Here is a 24,201-nt window from a genome sequence, read left to right on the forward strand (position 1 = left end):
CCAGGAGGAGGGACCGCCGGCCTCCAAGAGGAGGGACCGCCGGCCTCCAGGAGGAGGGACCGCCGGCCTCCAGGAGGAGGGACCGCCGGCCTCCAGGGGGAGGGACCGCCGGCCTCCAGGGGGAGGGACCGCCGGCCTCCAGGAGGAGGGACCGCCGGCCTCCAGGGGGAGGGACCGCCGGCCTCCAGGGGGAGGGACCGCCGGCCTCCAGGGGGAGGGACCCAGCACGGGACCTCAAGCCACTCAGGGCAACACGTGTTGTGATGGATCACGCCGCGTGTCGGGTGCGCATGAGACCTGAACACTGAACCACACTTGAAATATTGCCGGCAATACCTTACGTAAGTGAAGGCAAAAAATGGACATGAACACAAATTTGAATGAGAAGTGCGTGTGCGTGTGTGCGTGTGCATGTGTGTGCGTGTGCATGTGTGTGCATGTGCATGTGTGCATGCGTGTGTTTGACGGCCAGTTCCGCTGACGACAGCGGCCCTGCCCGCACCGTGGATACTTTGGTCTTTGAGTAATTATATATATATATATATATAATATATATATATATATATATATATATATATATATATATATATATATATATATATATATATATATATATATATATATATATATATGTCGTACCTAGTAGCCAGAACGCACTTCTCGGCCTACTATTCAAGGCCCGATTTGCCTAATAAGCCAAGTTTTCCTGAATTAATATATTTTCTCTAATTTTTTCCTTATGAAATGATAAAGCTATCCATTTCATTATGTACGAGGTCAATTTTTTTTTATTGGAGTTAAAATTAACATAGATATATGACCGAACCTAACCAACCCTACCTAACCTAACCTAACCTAACCTAACCTATCTTTATAGGTTAGGTTAGGTAAGGTAGCCGAAAAAGTTAGGTTAGGTTAGGTAGGTTAGGTAGTCGAAAAACAATTAATTCATGAAAACCTGGCTTATTAGGCAAATTGGGCCTTGCATAGTAGGCTGAAAAGTGCGTTCTGGCTACTAGGTACGACATATATATATATATATATATATATATATATATATATATATATATATATATATATATATATATATATATATATATATATATATATAATATAAAACACCGTATCCCAGTATTAGGGAGAACACTTAACTTCTCGATATCCGCACCGAGACCGATTTTAGCTAAGTCGATTGATTAATAACGACGCCATTTTACAGGAAACTTGAAGACTTACCTGACGGAGTCCGGGTAGGTGTGCTGGGGGCGGGTCTCCCAGAGTAGAGGTGGTACAAGGGGAGCACTTACTCCCACACTGGCGACACTACTCCCACTCCTTCACTCCCACGCTACTCTAACTTTCCCCCTCCATATTTCTTTAGCGCATCAATACATCGAACTAAAGACTGGCGTCACTCCGCTCCTCCAACACTGTCTAAACGTACAAAGGTATTAGACCGAGTGAGGATGAGGGTGGGTACCGAGGGTAGTGATGTTTGCCCTGCGATGCCTCCCCATCTTGGCCGGCGCCGGTAGCAGGGCACGGGCGGCGAGGCGGACGGAGCGGCGATGTGGGGCACTTGGGGTCCGGGCGGAGTCTGAGGGCAGTGTGGGCTCTGGCAGCTCTGAGGGTTGGTCACGAAACCTCCCGGCCCCGTATCGAGCTTAGCCACAGGCATACACGGCCCCGCAATGAGCTTATCCACGTTTTTACAGCCCCACATCCAGCTTATCCACACTAATACACGGCCCCGCGTCGAGCTTATTCATACACACACACACGGCCCTGCAACGAGCTTATCAACACACGTACCAGCAACACCCTGCAACGAGCTTATTCACACACATACACACGCACGCTATCCTCATATCAAGAGGATAACATCAGCGGCATATGCCAGGTTGGCCAACATAAGATTGACCTTAAGAAACGTGTATAAGGAATCATTCAGTACTTTGTATACCACATATGTCAGACCAATCCTGGAGCATGGAGTCCATATCTCGTCAAGCACAAGACTAAACTGGAAAAGGTTCAAAGGTTTGCCACCAGACTAGTACCCGAACTGAGGGGTATGAGCTACGAGGAGAGACTACGGGAATTAAACCTCACGTCACTGGGAGACAGGAGAGTTAGAGGGGACATGATCACCACATACAAGATTCACAGAGGAATTTATAGGGTAGATAAAGACAGACTATTTAACACAAGGGGCACACGCACGAGGGGACACTGGTGGAAAATGAGTGCTCAAATGAGGCATAGAGACGCTAGAAAGAACTTTTTCAGTGTTAGTAGTAGTAGACAAATGGAATGCACTAGGAAGTGATGTGGTGGAGGCTGACTTCATACATAGCTTCAAATGTAGATATGATAGAGCCCAGTAGGCTCAGGAACCTGTACACCAGTTGATTGACGGTTGACAGGCGGGCCGAAAGAGCAGAGCTCAACCCCCGCAAGCACAACTAGGTGAATACACCCACACCAGGGCGCCTGGTGGCTGAGTGAACAGCACGCTGGATACGTAGTCCTGTGGACCGGGGATCAATCCCTGGCGGAGACGGAAACAAATGGGCAGTTTCTTTTACCTTGATGTGGCTCTTCACCTAGCAGTAAATAGGTACCTGGGAGTTAGACAGCTGCTACGGGCTGCTTGCTGGGGGTGCGTGAGCGCGCATGTTAGCAATAAATATATGTAGTAGATATAATAAAGGAAAAATAGATTGGTTAGAAATGCAGGGACCAAGAGCTAATACCTGGACTCTGCAGACACACACACACACACACACACACACACACACACACACACACACACACACACACACACACACACACACACACACACACACACACACACAATTTTCAAGAAAGGAGATAGGGAAGAGACACTTAACTACAGACCGGTATCACTGACAGTCATCCCTTGTAAAGTTCTGGAAACAATAATCAGGTAAAGACTGGTTACGATCCTAGAGAACATTATGTTAACAAACACCAACATGGCTTCAGGGAAGGGAAATCATACCTAATAAATCTTTTGGAATTATATGATAAAGTAACAAGAATAAGGCAGGACAGAGACGGATGGTTTGACTGCATATTTCTGGACTGCCAAAAAGCCTTTGTTACAGTACTGCATGGGAGACTGCTATTCAAACTTGAGAGGCAAGCGAGAGAAAGCGGAAAAGCTCTAGCATGGGTAAGGAACTACCTAACAGGAAGGAGCCAGAGAGCAACTGAAGAGTATCGAGTGGAGTACTTCAAGGATTGGTGCTAGGATCAGTTCAATTTCTGATATACGTGAACGACATGTTTACAGGAGTCGAGTCCTATATGTCGATGTTCGCTGATGACGCGAAATTAATGAGACGACTTGTGACAGATGAGGATTGTAGAATACTCCAAGAGGACTTAAACAAGTTTCAGAGATGGTCAGAGAAATGTCTACTGGAGTTCAACACGAGCAAGTGTAAAGTTATGGAAATTAGACTAGATGACAGGAGACCAAACGGACAGTACACAATTAAGGGGAACTACCTGTGACGATTCGAGAAAGAGACCTGGGCGTGGACGTAACACCAAACCTAACTCCTGAAGCGCACATAAATCTGATAATGACATCAACGTAATATACGCTAGCAAAAGTCAGAACGTCCTTCAGAAACCTAAGTAAGGAGGCATTTAGAGCGCTTTACACTGCCTACGTGAGACCAGTCTTAGAGTATGCAGCCCTATCATGGAGTCCCCACTCGAAGAAACACATAAGGAAACTGGAAAAGGTTCAGAAATTTGCGACGAGGCTTGTCCCGGAGTTGCGAGGGACGAGGTATAAAGAGCCCCTGAAGGAACTGAAAATGACAACGCTAGAAAAAAAAGGGAGAGAGAAAATAGGATATAAACATGTAAAATACTTAGGAGGATTGACACTTAGGGGAAAAATACTTATTACATTGAAACACGAAATGTTCACATACAATACTAACAGAACAAGGGGACATTGGTGGAAGCTGGAGACTCAGATAAGTCACAGAGATGTTAGGAAGTTTTATCTTAGCGTAGTGGAACCTGGAATGAACTAAAGGAGCACATTATGGAAGCAAACACTAGTCATATCGTTAACACTAGATACGATAGGGACACAGGACAGGAGTCATCGCTTTAAACAACCAGCGACTAGAGAGAGGGGATCCAAGCGTCAAAGCTGGATCCTTCAGGCATAAATAGGTGATTGCACACACACACATACACGGCCCCGTACTGAGCATATCCACACACATACACGGCCCCGTATTGAGCATATCCACACACACACACACACACACACACACACACACACACACACACACACACACATACACACACACGGCCCCGTATTGAACATATCCACACACATATACGGCCCCGTACTGAGCTTATCCACACATAGACGGCCCCGTATTGAGTATATCCACACATACACGGCCCCGTACTGAGCTTATCCACACACATACACGGCCCCATACTGAGCTTATCCACACACATACACGGCCCCGTACTGAGCTTATCCACACACATACACGGCCCCGTATTGAGCATATCCACACACACGGCCCCGTATTGAGCATATCCACACACATACACGGCCCCGTATTGAGCTTATCCACACACATACACGGCCCCGTATTGAGCATATCCACACACATACACGGCCCCGTATTGAGCATATCCATACACATACACGGCCCCGTATTGAGCATATCCATACACATACACGGCCCCGTATTGAGCTTATCCACACATACGGCCCTGTATTGAGCTTATCCACACACATACACGGCCCTGTATTGAGCTTATCCACACATATACACGGCCCCGTATTGAGCTTATCCACACATACACAGCCCCGTATTGAGCTTATCCATGTTGGAAAATCCGACACCATTTAATAATCATACAGATAATAGCTGTATTGTATAAACAAGTTACCCATAGAAAACGTAACTTGTAGTGGAATTACCGTCTAAAGAAAACGGGATATCATCACCACATACTATTATAATTCACCAGCTATTTTGCTGGGAATTATTCTTAAATACATTAGTCTTTGGACTTTACCATCATAAAACATCTCATATAAATTAACTTAATTATCAATATTAAAGTAGAGTAAATGTGACCCTTCTATCACTTTCTGTCATGTGGACAATGTAAGCCAGGCTTCAGAGTGAGGGAGGGGGGCAACCATTGTTGTGTCACCTCCGAGACGCGAGGAGCAAATTCGGCTCCTATCATATCTGGACAATGTTGGCCAGGCGTCAGTAGTATGGAGTGTTAGACATTGTTGATACTAGACCAGAGGATCTCGGGAGCGAATTCGGCTCCTGTTAATTTTACTTGGACGTAGTGTTATGGAAACCAAAGGTGTACCATTATCACACGCTGTCAACAAATTCAAGTTAAGTGTTCTTTCCGAAACCCATGTATCTTTCATTTATGGCCATTAATGTCATTATATAGGGTGGGCCGGTTAGAGCACGACATAGCCTCAAACTAAAGGTAATTAAGCCAGGTCTTTATTGTTCCATGTATAGTGTTTTCTCTGATATAGCTTGTCATATATAGAACCTGGCTTCACAGCTAGCGCCCTTTTGACAGGTCAAGACGAGGAAGCATGCTTTGTACATCAGTTACCTGGGTGATGGAAGCTACCTCAAAGAGGATAATTTGGTGTCTACACCCTAGTTATACCTGGTGGACTAACCTGCTGTACTATAAGATAAGGAACCTCTTCAATGTATGTAGTCTATTACTGTAGTTTGATTGGCTGCATATATATTTAATTAAGATAAACCCCCCTAATGTGTAGAGGATCGATTTGTGAGATTAAGAGATTATTGCAGAAATACATTCCACTTATCATTATACAAATTGCTATCGAAGTATATAAATTAACGTAAATATAAATTCATATAAATTAAATAAATATAAATCTCACAGGTCGGTTCCCATAATCCACACACATACACGGCCCTGTATTGAGCTTATCCACACACATACACGGCCCCGTATTGAGCTTATCCACATACATACACGGCCCCGTATTGAGCTTATCCACACACATACACGGCCCTGTATTGAGCTTATCCACATACATACACGGCCCCGTATTGAGCTTATCCACATACATACACGGCCCCGTATTGAGCTTATCCACATACATACACGGCCCCGTATTGAGCTTATCCACATACATACACGGCCCCGTATTGAGCTTATCCACATACATACACGGCCCCGTATTGAGCTTATCCACATACATACACGGCCCCGTATTGAGCTTATCCACACACAGCCCGGCACTGAGCATTGGCGCACCAGCGTACTGATATGATCCAGTATGATGAAAATCACACAGGATTTTCTGGATTACATACTGGAACTGACTTTCCGTCAGTTCACATTTATTACTTCACACATAAGTCGTAATTCACGAAACCTGTGCATCTTTCAACAGCCATCGCGGCCTTGTTTACCTTTACTAAATAGTGAACGAGCATCGAAGCTTAACAACCCAAGGTTATTATTGTTATAAAGAATCTGGTAGCACTTCGGGGCTCAGAAACTGATCAATAAATGTCAACAAAGCTGCCATGGTTGTTGGAAGATGTACTGGTTTCGTAGTGGAGGCGTGTGTGTGTGTATCATGGCAGAAGACTTTCCTATAGCAAAAATATTATTTTAAATAAATATATTATACATAATTCATAAAAGTGAGAGTAAGTGATTAGCATAAGGCGGAGTACTGGTGAGTCAGCTCTCATGGTGAGTGTCCCCGTGTGTCCTGGTGTGTTGAGTGTTCCCGTGTGTCCTGGTGTGTTGAGTGTTCCCGTGTGTCCTGGTGTGTCCCCGTGTGTCCCCGTGAGTCCTGGTGTGTTGAGTGTTCCCGTGTGTCCTGGTGTGTTGAGTGTTCCCGTGTGTCCTGGTGTGTTGAGTGTCCCCGTGTGTCCTGGTGTGTTGAGTGTCCCCGTGTGTCCTGGTGTGTCCCCGTGTGTCCTGGTGTGTTGAGTGTCCCCGTGTGTCCTGGTGTGTTGAGTGTCCCCGTGTGTCCTGGTGTGTTGAGTGTCCCCGTGAGTCCTGGTGTGTTGAGTGTCCCCGTGTGTCCTGGTGTCCTGGTGTGTCCTGGTGTGTCCTGGTGTGTTGAGTGTCCCCGTGTGTCCTGGTGTCCTGGTGTGTCCCCGTGTGTCCTGGTGTGTTGAGTGTCCCCGTGTGTCCTGGTGTGTTGAGTGTCCCCGTGTGTCCTGGTGTGTTGAGTGTCCCCGTGTGTCCTGGTGTGTTGAGTTTCCCCGTGTGTCCTGGTGTGTTGAGTGTCCTGGTGTGTTGAGTGTCCTGGTGTGTTGAGTGTCCCCGTGTGTCCTGGTGTGTTGAGTGTCCCCGTGTGTCCTGGTGTGTTGAGTGTCCTGGTGTGTTGAGTGTCCCCGTGTGTCCTGGTGTGTTGAGTGTCCCGGTGTGTTGAGTGTCCCCGAGTGTCCTGGTGTGTTGAGTGTCCCCGTGTGTCCTGGTGTGTTGAGTGTCCCCGTGTGTCCTGGTGTGTTGAGTGTCCCCGTGTGTCCTGGTGTGTTGAGTGTCCTGGTGTGTTGAGTGTCCCCGTGTGTCCTGGTGTGTTGAGTGTCCCCGTGTGTCCTGGTGTGTTGAGTGTCCTGGTGTGTTGAGTGTCCCCGTGTGTCCTGGTGTGTTGAGTGTCCCCGTGTGTCCTGGTGTGTTGAGTGTCCCCGTGTGTCCTGGTGTGTTGAGTGTCCTGGTGTGTTGAGTGTCCTGGTGTGTTGAGTGTCCTGGTGTGTTGAGTGTCTCCGTGTGTCCTGGTGTGTTGAGTGTCCCCGTGTGTCCTGGTGTGTTGAGTGTCCTGGTGTGTTGAGTGTCCCCGTGTGTCCTGGTGTGTTGAGTGTCCTGGTGTGTTGAGTGTCCTGGTGTGTTGAGTGTCCCCGTGTGTCCTGGTGTGTTGAGTGTCCTGGTGTGTTGAGTGTCCCCGTGTGTACTGGTGTGTTGAGTGTCCCCGTGTGTCCCGGTGTGTTGAGTGTCCCCGTGTGTCCTGGTGTGTTGAGTGTCCTGGTGTGTTGAGTGTCCTGGTGTGTTGAGTGTCTCCGTGTGTCCTGGTGTGTTGAGTGTCCCCGTGTGTCCTGGTGTGTTGAGTGTCCCCGTGTGTCCTGGTGTGTTGAGTGTCCCCGTGTGTCCTGGTGTGTTGAGTGTCCCCGTGTGTTGAGTGTCCCCGGGTGTTAAGTGTCCCCGTGTGTTGAGTGTCCCCGGGTGTTGAGTGTCCCCGTGTGTTGAGTGTCCCGGTGTGTTGAGTGTCCCCGTGTGTTGAGTGTCCCGGTGTGTTGAGTGTCCCCGTGAGTCCTGGTGTGTTGAGTGTCCCCGTGTGTTGAGTGTCCCGGTGTGTCCTGGTGTGTTAAGTGTCCCCGTGAGTCCTGGTGTGTTGAGTGTCCCCGTGAGTCCTGGTGTGTTGAGTGTCCCCGTGTGTCCTGGTGTGTTGAGTGTCCCCGTGTGTCCTGGTGTGTTGAGTGTCCCCGTGTGTCCTGGTGTGTTGAGTGTCCCCGTGTGTCCTGGTGTGTTGAGTGTCCCCGTGTGTCCTGGTGTGTTGAGTGTCCCCGTGTGTCCTGGTGTGTTGAGTGTCCTGGTGTGTCCTGGTGTGTTGAGTGTCCTGGTGTGTTGAGTGTCCCCGTGTGTCCTGGTGTGTTGAGTGTCCTGGTGTGTCCTGGTGTGTCCTGGTGTGTTGAGTGTCCTGGTGTGTTGAGTGTCCCCGTGAGTCCTGGTGTGTTGAGTGTCCCCGTGTGTCCTGGTGTGTTGAGTGTCCCCGTGTGTCCTGGTGTGTTGAGTTTCCCCGTGTGTCCTGGTGTGTTGAGTGTCCCCGTGTGTCCTGGTGTGTTGAGTGTCCCCGTGTGTCCTGGTGTGTTGAGTGTCCCCGTGTGTCCTGGTGTGTTGAGTGTCCCCGTGTGTCCTGGTGTGTTGAGTGTCCTGGTGTGTTGAGTGTCCCCGTGTGTCCTGGTGTGTTGAGTGTCCCCGTGTGTCCTGGTGTGTTGAGTGTCCCCGTGTGTCCTGGTGTGTTGAGTGTCCCCGTGTGTCCTGGTGTGTTGAGTGTCCCCGTGTGTCCTGGTGTGTTGAGTGTCCTGGTGTGTTGAGTGTCCCCGAGTGTCCTGGTGTGTTGAGTGTCCCCGTGTGTCCTGGTGTGTTGAGTGTCCCCGAGTGTCCTGGTGTGTTGAGTGTCCCGGTGTGTCCTGGTGTGTTGAGTGTCCCCGAGTGTCCTGGTGTGTTGAGTGTCCCCGTGTGTCCTGGTGTGTTGAGTGTCCTGGTGTGTTGAGTGTCCCCGAGTGTCCTGGTGTGTTGAGTGTCCCCGTGTGTCCTGGTGTGTTGAGTGTCCCCGAGTGTCCTGGTGTGTTGAGTGTCCCCGTGTGTCCTGGTGTGTTGAGTGTCCCCGTGTGTCCTGGTGTGTTGAGTGTCCCCGTGTGTCCTGGTGTGTTGAGTGTCCCCGTGTGTCCTGGTGTGTTGAGTGTCCCCGTGTGTCCTGGTGTGTTGAGTGTCCCCGTGTGTCCTGGTGTGTTGAGTGTCCTGGTGTGTTGAGTGTCCCCGAGTGTCCTGGTGTGTTGAGTGTCCCCGTGTGTCCTGGTGTGTTGAGTGTCCCCGTGTGTCCTGGTGTGTTGAGTGTCTCCGTGTGTCCTGGTGTGTTGAGTGTCCCCATGTGTCCTGGTGTGTTGAGTGTCCCCGTGTGTCCTGGTGTGTTGAGTGTCCTGGTGTGTTGAGTGTCCTGGTGTGTTTAGTGTCCCCGTGTGTCCTGGTGTGTTGAGTGTCCCGGTGTGTTGAGTGTCCTGGTGTGTTGAGTGTCCCCGTGTGTCCTGGTGTGTTGAGTGTCCCGGTGTGTTGAGTGTCCCCGTGTGTTGAGTGTCCCGGTGTGTTGAGTGTCCCCGTGTGTTGAGTGTCCCCGTGTGTCCTGGTGTGTTGAGTGTCCTGGTGTGTTGAGTGTCCCCGTGTGTCCTGGTGTGTTGAGTGTCCCCGTGTGTTGAGTGTCCCCGTGTGTTGAGTGTCCCGGTGTGTTGAGTGTCCCCGTGAGTCCTGGTGTGTTAAGTGTCCCCGTGAGTCCTGGTGTGTTGAGTGTCCCCGTGTGTCCTGGTGTGTTGAGTGTCCCCGTGTGTCCTGGTGTGTTAAGTGTTCCCGTGAGTCCTGGTGTGTTGAGTGTCCCCGTGTGTCCTGGTGTGTCGAGTGTCCTGGTGTAAGTGGTAGGGTGCTGCAATGGGTACGAGAGAGTACCTAAACAACAGGAAGCAGAGAGTTACAGTGAGGGGGTGAGACCTCGGACTGACGTGACGTCACCAGCGGAGTCCCATAGGGCTCTGTACTCGGACCTATTCTGTTTCTGATATACGTAAATGATCTTCCAAAATTTAAACTCATTTCTCTCAATGTTTGCTGATGATGCTAAAATTATGAGAAGGATTAAGAGAGAGAAGGACAGCAAGAGGCTACAGGATGACCTGGACAGACTGAATGAATGGTCCAACAAATGGCTACTAGAGTTTAACTCGAGCAAGTGCAACGCGATAAAGATAGGCGTAGGTAGCAGGAGGCCAAACACAAGGTACCAGCTGGAAGATGAAATCCTTCAGGAGTCAGGACGAGCGAAAGATTTAGGGATTGATATTACACCAGACCTGTCCCACAAAGCCCACATGAAAGGGATAACATCAGCGGCGTATGCGAAGCTGACTAACATAAGAACTGCGCGCAGAAACTTGTGTAAGGAATCATTCACAACCTTGTATACCATATATGTCAGACCAAGGCTGGAGTATGCGGCTCCAGCCTGGAGTCCACATCTAGTAAAACACAAAACGAAGTTAGGAAAGGATCAGAGGTATGCCACCAGACTAGTCCCAGAGCTGGGAGGTATGACCTATGCGGAAAGATTACTGGAACTGAACTTTACGACACTAGAAGACAGAAGAGTTAGGGGAGAAACGATAACTACCTACATAATTCTCAGAGGAATTGACAGGGTAAATAAAGATCAAATGTTTAACACGGGTGGTACGCGAACACGGAGGGACAGGTGGAAACAGAATACCCAAATGAGCTACAGGGACGTTAGAAAGAACTTTTTCAGTGTCAGAGTAGTTAACAGGTGGAATGCATTAGGCAGTGATGTGGTGGAGGCTGACTCCATACACAGTTTCAAGTGTAGATATGATAGAGCCCAGTAGGCTCAGGAACCTGTACACCAGTTGATTGACGGTTGAGAGGCGGGACCAAAGAGTCGAAGCTCAACCCCCGCAAGCACAAGTAGGCGAGTACAACTAACTGAGCGCACACACACACACACACACACACACACACACACACACACACACACACACACACACACACCTATACTATAAAAGAATACCTGGTTGCACCCGGAAAGAGACCCGGGTCAAGCCGGGTACCCCTTCTAAATAAATATAAAAATCTGTTCCGTGTTGGAAGGGGAGGGCAGGGAGATGGGTAAGAAGGGGGGAGATGGTGAGGGAAGAGAGTGGAGGGGGGCAGGGAAGAGGGGGGTCTGTAATTAGTATAAATGGTGCCGAAACTCGGCAATTTGGTATTTTAGCAATTGGGACAAGCTTTTCTAGGTGTCCATCTTAAGGTAGGTGTCCATAATTCTTCCTCCCAGGTCATCCGTTTTAGGGGTCCATCTTTAGGTGGGGGTACATTCTGCGCCCTAGGATCAACAGTGAAGAAAATGTAGCTCTTGGCCTCCGGCTCTTCTCCCAATTCATAGTTCATCTTTGCAATGTACCAATTTTGGTGGACAGTTAAAAAATATATGTTTTTAATTTTATATTAACACATTTAGGTACACCTGCAATTGTGCAGCTGCCCTAGACTATATGAAGGGGGAGTATAATGTGTGTCAAGAACTAGCTACGAGATGCTAAAAATCCCCCTCACACAGGATGGTTAGTCATACAGAGGCATGTGATCAGTAGTCTGCACTGGCAGACTCTGGGTGCATTATGAGGATATCATAAAAAAACACGAGAGTGAATAAGATAGCAGTGAATACTAAAAAGGCCCCATCTCGCAGGATGGTTAGTCATACAGGGCCATGAGATCAGTAGTCTGCGCTGGCAGATTTTGGGAGCATTAAGAGAATATTGTCAAGAACACGAGAGTTAATAAAGTAATTGCAAAGCTCCAGGAGTCCGATTCACGAAGCAGTTACGCAAGCACTTACGAACCTGTACATCTTTTCTCAATCTTTGGCGGCTTTGTTTACAATTATTAAACAGTTAATGAGCTCCGAAATACCAGGATGCTGTTTATAACAATGACAACAATTGATTGGGAAGTTTTCATGCTTGTAAACTGTTTAATGAATGTAACCAAAGGTGTCAATGATTGAACAAAGATGTACACGTTCGTAAGTAATAAGGTGATTTCTTCGTGAATCTGGCCCCAGGTACCTCATGCCAACGGGTCTGAAAGGTCTAATAACTGGGCATTCGGTGATGTAGTGTGGGAGATCATGCCGCAGTTCCTGCTCACAGAGTTTGCACCTGGAGTGCTCAGGATTGGGAGATCTGTCACCTGTAGCCACCTGCCACAGGTAACGGTAACCCAACCTGATCCTTGCAACCACTGTGTCGCACAGTCTAGTGGACGTTTTGTGCTGTCCATAGATATAGGTTTCAGATCTGAACAAATCATAGCTTTTATACTGGTGCTTTCAGGTCGTTGGGAGTCAGTAATTCTTTTCTTATCAGACCTGAGTGTTTGGAACAATACAGTTTTGACAGCAGAGATGGGGATACCTAGATCTAATTCAACTTCCTCTTTGTTGCACGCTAATTTGGCTGCAATGTCTGTCTCATTATGATGGGTTATATTTATGTGTGAAGGTATCCATACAAAGGAGATTCGAGACCCATTACTCTGTGCAGCAATTAGGTCATTTATAATTGGGAGAATGAGGTTCTTGCTAAAAACTAACGTGTTTTTTTTTTTTTTTTTTTTTTTTTTAACTAATACATTAGGTACATCTGCATTAGTGCAGCTACCCTAGACTATATGAAGTGGAGTACAGTGTGTCAAAATAACTAACTTCGTGATGCTAAAAAATCCCCATCACACAGGATGGTTAGTCATACAGAGGCATGTGATAGGCAGGCTGCACTGGCAGACTCCGGATAAAAGCTATGGGTGCGAAAACCAATGTAACACTCTACGGACTTTAGGTTGCACATTTCATATCCACTGACTTTGTAAAGAGGTATATCGGCCGACCCCCACCAAGGGAGGCATTTAATTCAAGTCTAACCCTCTCTAATATACTCTCCGTAAAATTGCCTTTAACTCTGCCAAATCTTAATGAGGCTATCCCCAAGCGTCTGGCCTCACAGCTTGGAAAAAACAGACAAGTCAATTGATATAGACAGCTTAAGAGCTTCAGGTCGCTGCGAGGTCGTTGTCAACACAAGTTTATTACTTTTTGTATGAATCATCTTGTCGGAGCTCGTAAACATTTTAGTAAATACGAACTGGACCGCCATGATGGATATTAACAGGGATAGGTCTCGTGAACGGAGTGGTATGTGATTAATCCTTGTCATGAGCACTTGACGAATCCTTGCCCTAACCACTTGACGAATCCTTGCCCTAACCACTTGATTAATCCTTGCCATGAGAACTTGACGAATCCTTGCCCTAACCACTTGACGAATCCTTGCCCTAACCACTTGATTAATCCTTGCCATGAGAACTTGACGAATCCTTGCCCTAACCACTTGACGAATCCTTGCCCTAACCACTTGATTAATCCTTGCCATGAGCACTTGACGAATCCTTGCCCTAACCACTTGACGAATCCTTGCCCTAACCACTTGATTAATCCTTGCCATTAGCACTTGACGAATCCTTGCCCTAACCACTTGATTAATCCTTGCCCTAACCACTTGATTAATCCTTGCCATGAGCACTTGACGAATCCTTGCCCTAACCACTTGATTAATCCTTGCCATGAGCACTTGACGAATCCTTGCCCTAACCACTTGACGAATCCTTGCCCTAACCACTTGATTAATCCTTGTCATGAGCACTTGACGAATCCTTGCCCTAACCACTTGACGAATCCTTGCCCTAACCACTTGATTAATCCTTGCCATGAGAACTTGACGAATCCTTGCCCTAACCACTTGACGAATCCTTGCCCTAACCACTTGATTAATCCTTGCCATGAGCACTTGACGAATCCTTGCCCTAACCACTTGATTAATCCTTGCCATGAGCACTTGACGAATCCTTGCCCTAACCACTTGACGAATCCTTGCCCTAACCACTTGATTAATCCTTGCCATGAGAACTTGACGAATCCTTGCCCTAACCACTTGACGAATCCTTGCCCTAACCACTTGATTAATCCTTGCCCTAACCACTTGATTAATCCTTGCCCTAACCACTTGATTAATCCTTGCCCTAACCACTTGATTAATCCTTGCCCTAACCACTTGATTAATCCTTGCCCTAACCACTTGATTAATCCTTGCCCTAACCACTTGATTAATCCTTGCCCTAACCACTTGATTAATCCTTGCCATGAGCACTTGACGAATCCTTGCCCTAACCACTTGATTAACCCTTGTCATGAGCACTTGACGAATCCTTGCCCTAACCACTTGATTAATCCTTGCCATGAGCACTTGACGAATCCTTGCCCTAACCACTTGACGAATCCTTGCCCTAACCACTTGATTAATCCTTGCCCTAACCACTTGATTAATCCTTGCCCTAACCACTTGATTAACCCCTGTCATGAGCACTTGATTATGCGATCAATTTCGTTGACAACATATTCATATTTATAGTGAGCATGGATCATGTGTCGTTTTAATGACACAAATTATTTCCTAATAATTATTAACACATTAAAAGTAGTATATATAATTCACAGATCTTCCCTTCGCCATCGAGGCCACTCAGATTGGCGAAGATTACCTGCTAGCCAACAGGTAAATTCAGGTATGTACATGTAAGTCTTTGGTGTAGTACGTATCATGGCTTGTGGGCAGCGTGGTAGCTGATTGGTCCTGATTGGTCCAGCCGTCCTGATGGTAGGTGATTGGTCCAGCAGTCCTCGTGGTAGCTGATTGGTCTAGTCGTCCTGATGGTAGGTGATTGGTCCAGCAGTCCTCATGGTAGCTGATTGGTCCAGCAGTCCTCATGGTAGCTGATTGGTCCAGCAGTCCTGATGGTAGCTGATTGGTCCAGCAGTCCTGATGGTAGCTGATTGGTCCAGCAGTCCTCATGGTAGCTGATTGGTCTAGTCGTCCTGATGGTAGCTGATTGGTCTAGTCGTCCTGATGGTAGCTGATTGGTCCAGTCGTCCTGATGGTAGCTGATTGGTCCAGTCGTCCTGATGGTAGCTGATTGGTCCAGCAGTCCTGATGGTAGCTTATTGGTCCAGCAGTCCTGATGGTAGCTGATTGGTCCAGCAGTCCTGATGGTAGCTGATTGGTCCAGCAGTCCTGATGGTAGCTGATTGGTCCAGCAGTCCTGATGGTAGCTGATTGGTCCTGCCATGCCCGTCAGTTGTCCTTAGGAATGCTCTTAGCTCGTGTTGTGGAAGTTACCAAGACCTGTGTAATAACATGACCCCGAGACACGCGTTCTGTACCAGTACCATGATACTGGTACCAGTGGTGGGTGGGTTCGAATCCTCTGATGGGTCAAGGGGATTCGAACCCAGGCACAAATATTGCTATACAGTTATAGTGATTTCTGTGCTTGGGGGCCATTCAAGCTTTGCTCATAAATTAGCATGGGTTTGTCTCCCGCCACGATTAAGTAGTCCTGAATAGAGAGAGAGAGCGACGAATAGTAGGGTCAGGTGATTGCTGACTAACGATAGCTAATGGTTGTTGAGATGGGCATCTTCCCTCTGGGTCAAAGGAGGTCCATCAAGCAATTATATGCTCAAGGTTATTTTAATTTGTGTGTTAATCACTAAGACCAGTTCTCGAATAAATGAAAAGTTCTCTCTCCATGAAGAGTATCTGTAGCCGCCTTCGATCACTGAGGCGTGTGATGATTGGGGTTTAACGATGGCCTGGGGCCAGATTCACGAAGCAGTTACGCAAGTACTTAGGAACGTGTACATCTTTAATCAACCTTTGACGGCTTTGGTTACATTTATTAAACAGTTTACAAGCATGAAAACTTGCCAATCAACTGTTGTTATTGTTATAAACAGCCTCCTGGAGCTTCGGAGCTCATTAACGGTTTATTAATTGTAAACAAAGCCGCCAAAGATTGAAAAAAGATGTATAGGTTCGTAAGTGCTAGCGTAACTGATTCGTGAATCTGGCCCCAGGCCCTTACTATGGCCTAACGATTCACGATGGTGTTGTGGTGTCGAGAGTAGTGTTGCTTAATTCCTCCTCCTTGCAAATGAAGCGTAAGACGTCTATCCGGTCAGAGTATTCGTGTTATGTCGAATATAGCATACATCTCAGAGCGCATAGTCTCCAGAAAGGCACTAGTATTGATGTGCTACATTAGTGCAGTTAGAGGCGGCAGGAATGTTATTTCTTATAACGAGGAAAGTTTTATGTGGGTTGTTACAATAAATAACAGGATGAATCCTTGCATTTTCACTTTGTGTGGTAGTGTATCAACGGTTTTTTGGAAGTTCAGAAATATGCAATCTGCTTATCCTTCTCTGTCTTGCCTTATTTTCGTTACCTTATTATGAAACTCCAGGAGGTTCGTCAGGCATAATTTCCCTGTTCTATAGCCGTATTGTTGTTTACTTGCGAACCTAATTCTTTCTAGGTGAACAACTGGTTTTAACCTTATTATTCTTTCAAGTACTTTGCAACAAGGGATGCTTGTGAGTGACACTGATCTGTAGTTAAGTGTTTCTTCTCTATCTCCTTTCTTGTAGATTGGCACCACATTTGCCTTCTTCCAGCAGCTGGGTAATTTCCCCTTCGTATGCGACTCGTTTAAGATTAGTGCTAGAGGTATGCTGAATGCCTGTGCTGCTTCTTTTAACATCCATGGTGATTTTCTATTTGGTCCAGATGCTTTAGTTACATCCAGTGATGCTGGCTATATTCTTACTTCCTCTGCTGTTACCTCAATATTTAGTAGCGTCTCATCTGAGGGCTGCTTCCTCATCTAACTCTGGGAGCTGTTCAGGCTCAGTAGTGAACACTCCATGGAAGCTGGTATTGAGCTCCTCACAAATTTCTTTATCATTTTATGTATACTGGCCTCCCATTTCTCGTAACCTGGTCACTTGGTCATTCACTCTCATTTTCCTTCTTATATGGCTATATAGGAGTTTCGGTTGGCTCTTTGCTTTGAAGGCAATATAATTTTCATAGTTTCTTTCTGGCAATCTTCTTATGTTTAATGTCGTCATTCCTGGCCCTAGTGCATCTAACCCGATTTACCTTTGTCCTTTATCTTCTGTATTTTCCGGTATTTCCTCCTGCCTTTTGCTTTTGCTTCCTGCCACTGTCTATTGAACTACAGGTTATTATGTTCTTCTACTGTTTACCCTTCATGGTGGTACGAGTCTCTCTTCTGCCTCTTTGAACTTCAGAGGCAGAAGAGAGAATGGGGTGCATAATAAATGAACTAAACTAACCTATTATAATATAAATATTTTAATAGGTGAAGGGAAAGGAGAAGAGAAGTTTTCAGGAAAATAAGAAGACTTTATAATTTACTTCATTTATTATAAACTCCCAGACCCATCTTGTGGGTGATTTGGTCCATCATTTCCTGGACCGTCTTCCCTCTAAGGTCCTACTCCCATGGTACATTTCCCAGATACTCTCTTATTATTATGCAGTCTCTTTTTTTATAGTCTGTTCTCCATTCCCTGACTCCTTGTCTTATGGTCATTGTTCCGAGTCCCATCATGTCGAATACCAGGACACAATGGTCACTTGCTCCTAGTGGTATTTCATGCTCAAAGTTCTCAATGTCGTCCTCATTCTGGGTGAAAATCAAGTCCAGTAGGCTTGGGTGTATCACCTCCATTTCTCTTGACCTCCTTTACATGTTGAGTTAAGAAATTTCTTTCTACAACTTCCACTATTTCGCTCCCCATGTTTCTTCCCCACCATGAGGATTTCTGGAATCCCAATCAATCTCTCCATGATTTAGGTCCCTCATGACTACTAGAAGTTCAGCTCTCATTCTATGCGCCACTGTTGCTGCTCTCTGCAATGCCTCCATGCATGCTTTGTTGTTGTCATATTCCTGCTTGGGCCTTCTGTTGGTGGGGGTGGTGGGGGGGGGGGGGTGTAAGAGTCTGGTGTCTCAAGAGGGGTGTGAAGGAGTCTGGGGGTATGCGGGGGGGGGGGGGGGGGGTCAGGGAGTGGGTGGGAGTCAGGGCGTTGGTGGGGGTCAGTGAGTGTGTGGGGGTCTGGGAGTAGTTGGGAAACAGGGTTTTGTTGGTGGTCAGGGAGTGGGCGGAGGTCTGGGAGTGGGTGGGATTCGGGGAGTAGGTGAGGGTCAGGGAGTGAGTGGAGGTCAGGGAGTGGGTGGGAATCGGGGAGTGGGTAGAGGTCAGGGAGTGGCCGGGGGTCAGGGAAGGAAGCAGGGATCAGGGAGTGTGTGTGTGGGGGGGGGGGCTGGGTGGCAAGCAAGGTGTGGGTGTGAGGGTGGGTGAGAGGTAGAGGTGTACTCATCTAATTGTACTCACCTAGTTGGGCTTGCGGGGGTTGAGCTCTGGCTCTTTGGTCCCGCCTCTCGACAACATGAGGCGGGCATGAGTTAGAGGGGGTGTGGGGTAGAGCCGCATCAGGTGCGGTCAGGGAGGTGTAAGGCAAAGCATGGGTGGGTGGGGGAATTGGGAACAGGAGGGGGGGGGTAGAGCTCCGGTCATCCTCAGGTAATGGAGGGTTGGGGGAAGTGGTAGAGTGTGGCTGAGGGAGGGAGGGGGTGTGTGGTGCCTGAGGGAGGGTGCCTGCCAGTCACTGCTTAGATGCTCTGTGTCTACTGTCAAGCAATCTCTGTGAGTTATGTTCCTGCTTTGTCATAAATTGTTATATGTAAATATTATAGTAATTCCTTGACCACCTCAATAAATGTTTGTGCTCCAATATATATTCAACAGCATGTTCATTGGTAAATTCTACCAAAACAGGTCGATTTGTAGGCAGTAGGTATCCAACAGTCTCAGGAGACTATGGAGTTGCGCTCTGGTGTCGGCCTGGTCTGGAGTGGCCTGGTCTGGAGTGGCCTGGTCTGGAGTGGCCTCACCAAGGCGCAAAGCCAGGGTAGGTTGAGGCGGGGTCTATATTCAGAGTATATGGTCCAATGTGGTGTGACCTCACAACCTCCCTCATCGCTCTGTCAGTAGTCAACCATCTCATACTCTCTCCCAGCTGTAGTCTGTCATGGTGTATCCTCTCGTGTTGTGAAGGCAGGCGTCACTCGATTAGTTCCTGTATTATTATTGTTATTTTCTTCTGTAGTTCCTTATCTCTCAACACTCTGCTTCAGTGTCTCTTGATGCATTGTGCCTCCTGCTGTCTCTTTGTTGTTGCTAATTACCATATTGATCCCTTCATTTTCGCAAATTCGAGAGTTGCTTTGTGATCTTTTCAATTTGTTCTTTAGCTGTTGCAGTCTCTCCTTCCCATCCCTCCCCAGCTTGCTCACTACCCCGGTGGTTGACCTCCACCTCTGCTCCCCCGGGGGTCTAGGATTATGTTCCCCCTCGTCCCCCGGGTATGACTGATTCTAGCTTAGTTATTCTTCTCTCCAGTTGCTGCCCCCCCCCCCCACTGTTTCATCTTCCTTATTTCCGCTTTAATCCACTGCTTCTGTATCAGTATCCCTTCACTATACGCAGTATGTCTCTTACATATATATACTTACATATAAATATACAGTATATACTTACTCTCAGAGAACGGTTGGTCACGTGTGACCCGGGCGGCGGTCAGGTCACGACTCAGGCCGCCCGGGCCAGTACTCTTTGTCATATAATACTTTGCAACTACTGACTGTTTTGTCCTCCATCACCTTCTCGCTTAGCTTGTACCAACCGTCTACCACTCTGTTTGCAACAGAAGACTTTCTAATATTTTTTCGGCACCTTGTTTCCTGTTCTTGAATCTGTGTCCTCTTGTTCGTGATGTTGCTGGTTTCAGGAATTCCTCGATTAGAATTCAGTTGCTGGTTTCAGGAATTTGTCAATTTGGTCGATTCCTGTTAGTATTTTGTAAGTGGTGATCATATGACCTGTCTTTCTTTTATCTTCTAGTTTTGGCATGTTTAACGCCTCTAGTCTCTCCTCGTAACTTGTTTTTCAGTTCCGGAAGCCATTTTGTAACACGCCGCTGCACCTTCTCTAGTTCATTAATGTACTTCATGAGATTTGGTCACCATACAACTGTTGCATATTACAATTTTGGTCTCACAAAAGTCGTGAATAGTTTTTTTAGTATTTCACCATCCATATAATTAAAAGAAAGTCTGAAGTTGGAAAGCGACGCATACGCTCCTCTCACAATGTTCTTTATAGGTTCCTCTGGCGACAGTTTATTATCCAAAACCACCTCTAGGTCTCGTTCTTTATTAGAGTTCTGTATGGAGACGAGGAGTCACAATAACGTGGCTATCAACTTGAGAATGGTCCAGGACGGACCGAAACGTCGTCGTCCCTTCACTTTCTAGTATGTGGTTTAGTCAAACAGAGTTCTGTATTTCCTTTCCACATAATTTGTAAGTTATGTGTGATTTATTTTCTTCGATTCCACATTCCATAACATGGCATTTATTCACAATGAATTCCAATTGCCACTTGACGCTTCAAACATATTTTATCTAGATCAATTTGAAGGGTATTACAATCGTCTGCGTCTCCTATCTTCCCCAGTATCTTAGCGTCATCCGCAAACATGTTCACATAATTCTCTACTCCTACTGGTACATGGTTTATGTAGACGATGAACATTACTGGTGTAAGAACTGAACCCTGAGGTACTCCGCTAGTAACACTCCTCCAGTCAGATACATCGTCTGATTACCGCCCTCATCTGTCTGTTAGAATATTTTTCATCCATGTCAGAAGTCTCCCTGTCATCCCTCCAGCATGTTCCTGTTTCCAGAACAAACACTCGTGTGGGACTCTATCAAAAGCCCATTTTTAGGGTCCAGATAGAGACAAACCAACCACCTCTTTCCTGTAGTATCTGTGTGGCTCTATCATAAAAACTAAGTAGATTTGTTACAGTGTGTGTGTGTAATTACGTACGTGTAGTCACACGATGAGAGCTACGCTCGTGGTGTCCCGTCTTCCCAAACACTCTGTCATATAACGCTATGAAACTACTGACATTGTGTGTGAGAGTGGTGTACATCTGCCTTGGTATGGGATAGCTGTGGAAGGAGTGGAGGCTGTATTTAACTTACGTGTTATGGGATGACGACCGAGATACGAATATCAGAAATATTTTGTTAATTTTTTTCCGGCATCAGTGAATAATGTTGCATATTATTATAGGAAAAATCATTAATTTTGTTGTTTATTTTAATATTTACAGGGTTAGCTGGCAGCCAGTGCCAAAAATGGTCGTGGGGGTCTGGATGTGACACTGGCACGCTGTTCCCTTTTGAATTCTGACAACCCCGGCCAGCCTATGTTCATTCCAGACCCCAGACCATTATTTCTGCCAATTTGGGTGAAGCTAGCCCTAAGCGTCTGGTCTCTAACTTTGGACAGACATAGATTATCTTATATATATATATGACAATGTCAGACCACGGAGGAAAAATGAAACAGGAAATTTCCTTAAGTACTTTCGTATATTAAATACATCTTCAGAAGGTCAATTTAATATACGAAAGTACTTAAGGAAATTTCCTGTTTCATTTTTCCTCCGTGGTCTGACATTGTCACATTCTTAATCACGTGTTTATTTTCGTGATATACACACACATATATATATATATATATATATATATATATATATATATATATATATATATATATATATATATATATGTCGTACCTAATATCCAGAACGCACTTTTCAGCCTACTATGCAAGGCCCGATTTGCCTAATAAGCCAAGTTTTCATGAATTATTTTTCGACTACCTAACCTACCTAACCTAACCAAACCTACCTTTTTCGGCTACCTAACCTAACCTCACCTAACCTATAAGGATAGGTTAGGTTAGGTTAGGTAGGGTTGGTTAGGTTTGGTCATATATCTACGTTAATTTTAATTCCAATAAAAAAAATTTACCTCATACATGATGAAATGAGTAGCTTTTTTATTTCATAAGAAAAAAAATTGAGAAAATATAATAATTCAGGAAAACTTGGCTTATTAGGCAAATCGGGCCTTGCATAGTAGGCTGAGAAGTGCATTCTGGCTACTAGGTACGACATATATATGTGTGTATATATGTGTATATATATGTGTATATATATGTGTATATATATGTGTATATATAATATATATATATAATATAAATATATATATATATATATATATATATATATTTTTTGTTGTTGTTGAATATGACCAAAAGGGTAAGAATAATAATTCTAACACGAATCTTTTCAATATTTCTTACGTTTTTCTTCAATGTCGAGAGTAATTGAAAAATTAACTCTCCAAAATTCCTTCTTTACATTTTTATTTTTGGTCTGACGCCCGAACGCGTTTCGTAAGCTTCTTACATTTTCAAAGACTAGTTTACACATAACATACATCATACTTATACTCGTTTTAGGTGAGGTGATATAGCACAAAAGTTTTGGTGGAGGTGACAGAACACGAATCAATGGGTATGAAAACATAAGAATGATAGTAACTGCGGCTCCGTTTGGTAGTTACAGCAAGCGAAATGTTGTCATCTGTAGGAGTTCAGTTTTCTTCACTTTCTGATGCAATGATCAGTAGGAGAGACCCAAACCGTACTTGTTATTCTGAGCGGCGCTTTCTACTGTGAATAGCAAGTTTGTGCCATCGGTACTGAGGAGTGGTTCAGTACCCTCCCTCATGGCCACATCTTCCTTGTGAATGAATGTCTTCCATTCCTGCAGTCTTGCATATGTCGTATCATGACTGTTGGGCTTCATTTCTTCCCCAACAGTTTGGGGGAGAAGTTTTCCTTAACTGGGGGACACAAGTTTTTGTCTCCCTCTTCAGGTTCTTTAATTAATGACTTGGACGAGGGCCCGAGAGTGGGTGCGTCCAGCATGCCTTAAAGCTCCTGGAAGTGACTCTTTGCAACTAAATGTCATTACTAAGTCAGTATGTTTCCTTTGGTCTGTTGTGTTACTTCCACTGCTCTCACGACAATGATCATTGTCTTAACTATTACGGGCTATTTTTTTTTTTTTTTGAGTAAAGAGGAAGGAGAGGCATAGGTGAAGGGAAGTATAGAAGTGGGAAATACAGTGAGAGGTATGAAAGCAGGCGGGCTGTCCGCCTTGCTGACACGATATGTGGGTGTTGGCAGCTAAGCTAAGCTGGCTCCCTCTTGTCATTGAGCTGTGAGTGTGTGAGAGGTTCTTCACATGTGTTTCACCATATATGGATGTCTATAGATGAATACTGTGTAGCATTCATATATACACACTCCGATGCTTCTACACATGTTGTTCTGTTTAAGGCTCTTTATTTTATTATTATTATTTATTGAGTTGTTTATATATATATATATATATATATATATATATATATATATATATATATATATATATATATATATATATATATATATATATATTAAATATGACCGAAAAAGTAAGATTAATAATTCTAACACGAATTTTCTCTTTGTTTCTTTTTCACTGTCGATGGTAATTGAAAAATCAATTCTCCAAAATTCATTTTTATTTCTAGTCTGACGCGACGCCTGAACGCATTTCGTAATAACTTATTACATTTTCAAAGACTTTAGTTTAGACACACAACTGTAACCTGTAAACACGCTATTCCGTCATACTGATACTCGCATTTGGGTGAGGTGATATGGTACAACAGTTTTGGATGAGATAAACAAACTTGTGACAAAAGACAAAACACGAAACTATGGGTATTAACTGGACATGCGAACATAATGGAAGTAACTGCAAAGGGCCTATTGGCCCATACTTTCTCTTGATGCTTCTATATTGGTTCGGAGTCTTGAAGTGGGTAGAATATAGTTGTGCATTA

At 45.6% G+C, this 24,201-nt stretch overlaps 1 protein-coding gene across 3 annotated transcripts in view; it reads right to left on the reverse strand.

Moving 5' to 3' along the window:
* Positions 1 to 1,614, reverse strand: part of LOC138350783 (baculoviral IAP repeat-containing protein 8-like) — a 79,167-nt gene extending 77,553 nt beyond the window's left edge. Inside the window, exon 1 of one of the 3 annotated variants that reach the window (XR_011222288.1) lies at positions 1,237 to 1,614. The gene's annotated coding sequence lies outside the window, so the exon portion shown is untranslated. The remainder of the gene's footprint in view (positions 1 to 1,236) is intronic. The other 2 variants (XR_011222289.1, XR_011222287.1) reach the window with 2 other exon arrangements.
* Positions 1,615 to 24,201: the final 22,587 nt, after the last annotated feature.

The sequence above is a fragment of the Procambarus clarkii genome, chromosome 47 (genome assembly GCF_040958095.1).
Source record: "Procambarus clarkii isolate CNS0578487 chromosome 47, FALCON_Pclarkii_2.0, whole genome shotgun sequence".
Taxonomy (NCBI): Eukaryota; Metazoa; Arthropoda; class Malacostraca; order Decapoda; family Cambaridae; genus Procambarus; species Procambarus clarkii.